Genomic DNA, 8,895 nt, shown 5'->3' with positions numbered 1-8,895 from the left:
CGTTGATAGAAAAATACATCTTCAACTTTTTTATGATAAAAAGACTTGGTAGCCACTTAATATAAGAATTGATAATAGAGACATTGCAAACTTTAGAATACAATAGAGAGAGAAAGAGAGCCACAGAAAAAGTGAGAACAAATGCTCTTTTATTAAATACCTCTACTTAGATGTTTCAAACTCATGTACACTATTAAACTCAAATCATTTTCATTTTTAATATTTTAAAACTTCATACTTGTCATAATGTTTGGCATACACTGGACACTGAATAAATTGGTTTTGAGTGGAGAGTTGAACAGAAAATTATTTAATAAAAAACCTAGTTTGAAATTTACATCTTGTCATTCCCTAGCTGTTTACTTGTAGACATATTACTTATCTTTATTTATATTGCTGATGACAATAATATACACCTTTATATTATTTCTGCTCTTTAATTATAAGGAACTATATTTTTGTGCATTAGAGAAATACTATTTCAACAAAAATGGTAAATTATTTTTAACAAAATATTTGATTTCTAATATATTAAATAAAGACTCATTGGTAATTGTTTTTACTTTCCATTCATACTGATTTTATCTATTTAACCAAAGATTTCCATATTGAAAGGGAAATATGAATCACATATAACTTTAGTTGTATGGTAAATATTTGAAAAACAGGCTATATCTCTGCTATGCCTAAAAGTTCTGCTAAATAATCTGACTTGATTTGATATGCTCTTTGAATCACAATTTAATTCATTCCTGTTTATTTGTTCCTCTGGTATAAATCAGGTTATACATTATTTATTCATGTTTCCTTTTAAACCATCCCAAATTCATTGCTTATTATATTTCCAAAATGTACATAAATATGCATATATTTCATTCTCTTTCATCTACTTATGCAAATTTTTCATTTTGTATTTCAGCATTATCATTTTCATAAATAAATTTTTATGACATTCTTCTCATGACATTTCAACATATCCAGTTGTGTGGAGCATATTTGCTATATTTTAAACTCATGTTTTCATGGTTGGCTCTTCTCTCACATTTGCCCATTTTCCTGTGCCGTTCCTTGTATCTTCTTACCGTTTCTCATTTCAATATGACTGATTTAAGGTGAAATTCAATTTACAAAGTGTCTTCCTACAATTTATGTTATTTAGTATGTGTCTAAACTCAGTGTTCACTAAGAATTTTATCTCAAATTATCTAACTTATAGGCAATCCAATTTGTAGAATAGCTTTTTAAATGTCCCAATTCAGAGCAGCAATAGAAGCCAGTCTGGATCATGCAGAAATGATGAACAATCTTTGTGAAGCAAACTTTGAAATCAAAGTGGATAAACTCAACAGTGTTACATCCTATCTCATTTTAATATGCATACTTTGTACTTGCATACATAGGATTGCATGTTCCTATCATATGTGTAAAGAAAATCAGATAGAAGTTTTACATGTGTTAGAATTATTAATCAATGAGAAACTGCATTTCCTTATGTTTTCTGTTAGATTTCCTTAACTATTCATTTATCTTAAGAATGAAAGGAATTAGTACAAGGTCAGGTTAACAATGATTAGACTGGTAAAGATGTAAAAGACTAAGTAACATCTAATGGACCAATAGCTTTTTACCAATATACTATAAAGAAGAAAGGAAATATTTCATGGGCTTTCACAGCACTTAAGAATGAATAATACTTTCAAAATAAAGACGAAGATTATTTAAGAGAGATTTGCAATGTTAGGTGAGGTGTAAGTGTTGTTTTATTTACTCTCATAATAGTTCTTATTTTTATTTTAATTTAAGTTCTGTTAATGCTCTCAGAAAAAATAACAGTGTGACCGACAATCCAACATGTTCATTGGAAGAGGACTGTTCTGACTGGACACGGAACAATAATGCTACTGACATAACATATAGCACCTATTTTGTGGTACCTTTCCTGAACTGGGAGAACACTGGTGCTGATTCCTCTCACTCTTCTCAATCTGTCTGGTGTATCCAAGCAAACATTTGGGAAATAATTGTCTATAGAACAGACAGAAGTCAACTGAGTCACACTGAAGTTTATACAGCATTAATGCTACTAAGTTGTATGAAAAAGTAAACAGTAAAATAACAAAAATCTCTCTCAAGCTCTATACCCTCTTTCAGCTTTTGTGAAATCTCTTTATTGTCAAGTTTTTAAAAAGTGTTGGTTACACTTAATATCTTCATTTGATCACCTCTCATTCGCTTCCTAAAATACTGCATTCTGCTTTCTCTTTGTATTTTTTAAATTAGTCTCTCCATAGCAAAGCCCCTAAGACATATTGGTGGTCAGTCCCCATGGACAAGTGTCTGATCTTTTATAAACTTGATTTTCCTGCAACATTTGAGGTATAAAAATCTCTGTAATTCTTACATTTTTTTCTTGCCTTGGGATGTATCACTCTCTCTTTTATAATCAACTACTTTAGTCTCCTCTTCCAATAGCTGCTATTTTGTTCAAGTTAACCTGTATCTGTGCACTTGGGCAGTCTCTCTACATTGACCCTTGGCTTTGACCCTGTGACTTGTTTAGGCCAATGGGACAGTAGCAAACTTAAAGTGAGAAGAGACTGGAAAAGGGCTTGCTCTACTCTTGGGACCCAAGAGGCATGAAATCAAACCCAGTCATCACCTGTCACCCCTGCTGACAGCCAGTCTTCCCCCAGAATTAGAGCCCCCAAAAGCAGATGACTGGCAACTATAGACGCATTAGGGAGCACAGCTTAAATCAGAAGTGCCTGGTGGAGCCCTGTACAAATTGTCACTTCATACGTGAACTACAAAAATGATTGTTGATATAAGCCACTATGTTTTGGGGTGATTTCCTAAACAGAAAAATTTAACAGATATACTAACTTTCCCTTTTGTAACTAAATCTTATTTAGTGGCACCACCATCTATTCTATCATCTATCTGGAGATCCAGGGTCTTTCTCAATTTTTTTTTTTTTTCCCATATTGTCCTTCATCTAATAGGTCTTTAAGTTGTGCTGCTAGTTTTAAACCTCAAATTATTTTAATACTGAAATGATTGAATATTTTATGAAGTTACATATTTGTGATTATAAATATATGTTAGAATTATTAAACCCCAATAATTAGAAGTAGAATGATTTGTTCATTTTGGAATATGGATTTAAATGCCTCTCTCCCTCTTTACATTCTGTATTCCACTGTCTCTTTCATAACACACAGTATTTCTGACTGCCTTATATGATGCAGGTATGAGCCGATTGTTAATTCTTTAATTTTATTTGTTATCTAATAAATTCTGAGCCTCTAATAGGTTTTTGTAGTCTTCCTTATAAAGGATAATATAGAGAATGAAAAGATAGTCTATTTGTTGAGGGTTTTGGGTTTTTTTTCATAATAAAAACCAGAACTTGTGTCTGTGGTTGTTTCACTGAGATGTAAAATCTCCATCATTTGATTCCTTGTTTAACCAGACTGTTTGCACAGCTTGCAAAGAATACTTCGATAGGAAATTAAATCTCTATAGTGTCTCTGTCTCACGGCCGTGTTTGTCAGCTTTCTGGACCAGAATTTCTATTCGCATTCACAAAGCTAAGTAATACCCACAAAATCCTTAAAGGAATTTAAAAGTAAGTTTCTGACCATTAGAATACAAGAGGGAAAAACTGTTAGATGTTTGGCATTGGAAACTTATATGAGTGTCTTTTTAAATCACACCTATCATAAGTGCTATGAACAGGAAGCATTTAAAAATACTGCCAACATTGTTTTAGCTACTTAAACTTTGCTACTTTGCTCAAAACGACATGCCCTTTCTAAAGTAATCATGGAAACAGTTGAAAACAAGGTTTCTGCTGAGCAGCCTCTCAATATAGCTTTAGGAGTTGATTGAATGTATGAATATTATAGGACGTTGTTAATGCTGACCTTATTGAAACAACAGCCATCAATTAACTAAGTTGTGTGCTTATGCACTTAGCTACTTCTTTTTACTTGCATTTAATGTGCCTTACTCATAGTAGGTATTCAGTAAACAATGTTAGAATAAATGAAAATTAACCAACATAAGTTATTTCTCTATTCAGATTTCTTTTGTAACTTTTTATCCCTTTGTCAGCAGGAAATATATCCTGATGTGTTAAAATAAATTGAGGAAATATATAGTTTTAGAGTCTAAGAAATACACTCCACCTCTTTTATAAAATGTTCTCTCTCTTTAAATTAGTGTGCTGGTTAGAGGAGGAAACTTGTGTAGAGGCAATGTAGGATTCTAAAATACAGAATTTAAATATGTGTGATAAAAATCTAAATCATACGAAATTGATGGGCGCTCCACGGGGTCAGTGTAATTGAGTGTGGGGAGATGGAGGGAGAGATGAGGAACAGCTACATGAATTTAATCAAATTGCGTTCTTCAGAAAGTACGTTTAAAATTCAACTGAATAAGAATGATGCCCAATAAACAGTGCTAAGCTTAACCCTTTAATTAGTTTTTCTTGAGAATTTTTTATCGAAACTGGGCCTGTTATCGCTATTCTTAATATGACATCAACAAAACGTAAATTAAGTCTAGTAAACTTCAGCTACAATTAGGAGTTTTTTTTTCCATTTATATAAGAAAATATTATTAGAAATCAACAATTTTCCTACTTTATATATTCAGATTCTTTTTTTTTTTTTTCCTTTGGTTTGTATCTTGAAACAACTAGCATACTCAAAAATTAGATTTATATGTTTAGGGTAAATGCTGTTATGTAAGATTAGAAGGGTTTATAGGGGTTTGGTTAAATGAAATAGCAAATGCACAAAAATAAGCCATTAAAACGGCTTAATCATCAATTCAAAGCACTGATGGACCGCTGTTTACGGATAAGAGTGTACCCTACTTTCTCACCAACCCTTCTGCTTCCTATTTGGCATGCATCCAAATTTCTGCTGTGTTAACATTTGCTCCTGGGAGGCGATGAAAGAAAAAAGGTCCATAAGGTTTCCATTGGCCCAGATAGTAGAAACATCTGCTGAATTCACTAGCAGCTTGCTGGCCCAAGTCAGCAGGGAGAGTTGATGCTTATCAACCCTGCCATATGAGTCGATATTTCCTGCGCCCTGGAGCTACACAAGCTTAATCAAGAAAGAATAAGGAAGTGCATTACATGTCAGAATTCCCTCATTAAACAAGCATTATGTTTTTTAAAGTAACTATCATGGCATTACAAATTATGAGTTTAGTAGTAATGAAATTCAAATTCTAACAAATAGCAGTTTATTGGATCACTTTATCATTAATTAGATCATTTTGAGTAATGATGGATTCCATGCATTTAGAACTTTGCTTAGAGAGATTTGACCGTTAAACTGGAGGAGTTGGCTGTTGCTGTTGTCAGTGAGAAAAAGTTTGTTGGAAAAAGCATGTATTACTCTTTCTTTCATAAGGTCATCTGTATAGGTAACTTTAAGATTAGCTGGTCAATGATTCCAATAATGAGAATTGGGATTATAGTTCCAAAAGTGAATTTAGTGAATTGTTATTAAATGTAATTATTAATTTTAACACACATACACATATACTTGCCATTTTGAAAGTAGTTGCATTTAAAAGTCTACACTTATTCCCATGTTGCTGCCAATACCCCAACCCCTTGGAACTTTTTACAATTGCCCTTTGAGTCTGTGTCCTCATGTTTCAAATGCAGTGTCCTACGTTTGAAAATTTTTGATAAATTATTGTTAAGTCCAATGATTTATTAAAATTTTTGAAAACATAACACTCAATAGATATTTAAACTTGAGCAATGAGATGAATCAGCTATTATGAATAATATATATCAGTATAATATATATCATTTATAAATATAGCATGTTTTATATATATATATATATATATATATATATATATATATATATATATATATAAAGAAAAAGCTGCATCTCTAAATCTATCCATCTATCTATTATAGCACACATCTTTGGTTTCATATCTATCAAAGCATATAAGACTAGGATTTTGAAATGAAAATCTGTTGTTGCATAAATTGTATATAGAACTCCTGAAATATGTCATAATCTATTTAGCTCCAATCTGATATAGAAAGGACATAAGACAACTAGGAATAGTTTTGAGCATGAATAATGTGACTGCTCTTATTGGAAGAGCCTTTATTTCTGCAGATAGGCTATGCATAAATGTTGTTTTTTGTTAATCTGATGTTATGGTTGCAATGCCCACTTTGCTAGAACAGCAGCATAATTCTTGGTTTCATATATTATGATAATGCCCATGAGACTCAAGAAGCTTTATTCGACATCAAGTTTACCCGAAGGTCACAAGATAGGTGATACAGGGATGCCAAGAACTAGCAGAGGCTTTGTGACTCCCTGAAATGCTTCTGAATGTGCACAGTCACTCCTTACCCAAGACTAGACTGAGTTGGTATCCGCTCCCTCATCTCAGAGAAGCCTCCAGCTCTGGAATCCATTCAGCTTTTATGCCTTGTTAGTCACACAGCCTTCTCAGGATTATGTCGTCAGTTCCCATTCTCTGATACAAGGTCATCTAATCAATACTGATAATTCATTATTCAATAAATAATCTTGACAGTGAAATGCAGGTGCTTAGTCCAGTACATAGCAACTCACTTATTTTAGATCCAGTTTACACCCATGAATTCCTTGAACAGAAAAGATGATTCAACCAAGAGTCAACTTTTTAGGATTTCCTGAGACTAGAGAAGAGACCAAGAACCATCTGTAAACCCTTTCTTTCCCACACTGTAGCGAAGAGACCATTGGTTTTGCTATGGAGATATTTTTTTCCAGTTATCATTTTGCAACCATCTCTCCAGAACATTGTTCAAACTTAAGGAGTTAGATGAGATATTTTAAAGTTCCATCTCAATTTATTTTATTGAAGTTTAATTTTAATAATTTCCACTAAACACAGTTTAGTTTATTATAGTTTTCAAATTAACAGATTAAAAGTGTAGTAACCACCAACCCAAAAGGATATGAGAAGATGGTATTAATTCCTTCTCTGCCTAATCAAAAATGTAATTCTTTGAGCTGAGTTATCTGTACAAATCTATACAAAGTATCAAGTTTCATTTTAATGTTTTCCCACAGCAGTTTCCACTTGCTGTCATAGGGCAATGTTCCCCTAGATATAATGTGGCACTTACAAAGGACTTGAACATCAAAGCATGTAAACATGGACAAGATGGGTGAAATCAACATTAATGAAATCTTTGTGCATTCAGAAATGATCAAACAGTGAAAAACACACCCTATTAACCACTGTTATTACATTTTACTTTCAAAAGGGAGCTTGTTCCTTAGGGAATATTCCAAGTTGATTCATAAGTTACTGCATATTGATCAACACTTAAATAATTAAGGTGACATCATTTTGAACACACTGTTCATGTGTTCAAAAATATGTATCCACTATGTCCCAGGGAATATCTTATGCTCGTTAGAGAATGAAAAGTGCTGTGTTTCTACCTCTGCTATCAAGGACTTTCAACATGTCTCAGGTTTATATAGCAATGGTTACCTTGGGCGTAAAATTTCAGTTATTGGAAAAGAAAACACTTACTTCTATATTAGTCAGGTGAATTATTTTATAAAGCTTATAAAATGCAGTCTTATACAGGAGAAAAACTCAAATGTTTTGTTACCTCACTTTTGTTGCCTTTCAGGAACTCATTATTTATTTGATAGCATAGTATTGCTATCCACTCAGGGAAATATATCTTTGAAACAAAGAAAAATATTTTAAACATAATATTTACATCCATAGATAGTTTACCAGCAATACTTTCCTTTCTCCCAGATAGCTATTGCAGTTTTAAAAACAAAATGGAAGTCCTCCATTATTAATTAAGGAAACTTCTCAAGGCAATGACATTTTAGTGTGGAAGTAAGGGATAAACTGTCTATCAAAGAGTAGGGGTTATATGGAAATATGGGTAACTATCTTGTTTTAGTATAAGCTCAAGTCAGTAAAATATGGGTTTTCATTTACTAGAAGATTATTTACAGTGTAGAATAAAAAATGCCAAGAGGTTGGTTACCTTAACAGTAAATCCCCATGATTTCATGGATTCTTTGATATTTTCTCAGTAAGGTTCTTGATTGTAAACACGACTTTTACAGGGATTTGTCTCTGAGATTAAAAATCTTTGAATTAAGGATAATGATTAAGTAGCAGAAAAATTGTATCTTCTGAGAATGTATATTGAGTCATGGTGCTTCCTTCAATGCTATTGCATGTAGAATAGATGTCAGCTCCTTATTATGATATAAAAAACCCTGCATGATTTGCCTTAACCTTCTTTTCTACCTCATCTTGGGTTATCTCATCTGTTTCTCCTCATGCTCCAAACTCACTGTATTTTTTGTTTGTTTCATTTCCCAGCTCCTTCAATAGCCAACCTTTTTCCTGCCTCTGGCTCAGGACCTTTACATCAGCTAACTTACTTTTTGAAATACTGGTTCCCTCTCAAACATTCTCATCCTCTATCACTTTTTAAACGCCTGATTTTTTCTCCCTATTTGGTTTTCAGCTGAAATAGCAACACCTTTTTCCCTTTATGTATTTGTGTTGTTTTCCTGCCTGTCTTTAGGCTGTAAGTTCTAAAGATAGAACTTTACATCATTTCTACCTTGTTCACAGTTGTATTCCCAGCAGCTACCATGTGAAGCACATTCTAGGCACAAAACATATATTTGTTGAATAAATTAATGTCATGGCAGTATCTTTCATAGGCAAAATCCATTACAAATGGAAAGATAGGTTTCAGAAAGCATAAACATTGTATATGTTTATAATGTTAGTAAACGATGTTTGAGGACATTTGAAGATCTCACTGGCTTTATTAGGCAATTCATGAATGGGGCG

This window comes from Eschrichtius robustus, chromosome 6 (genome assembly GCF_028021215.1).
Source record: "Eschrichtius robustus isolate mEscRob2 chromosome 6, mEscRob2.pri, whole genome shotgun sequence".
Classification (NCBI taxonomy): domain Eukaryota; kingdom Metazoa; phylum Chordata; class Mammalia; order Artiodactyla; family Eschrichtiidae; genus Eschrichtius; species Eschrichtius robustus.
This window is presented reverse-complemented; position numbering follows the sequence as displayed.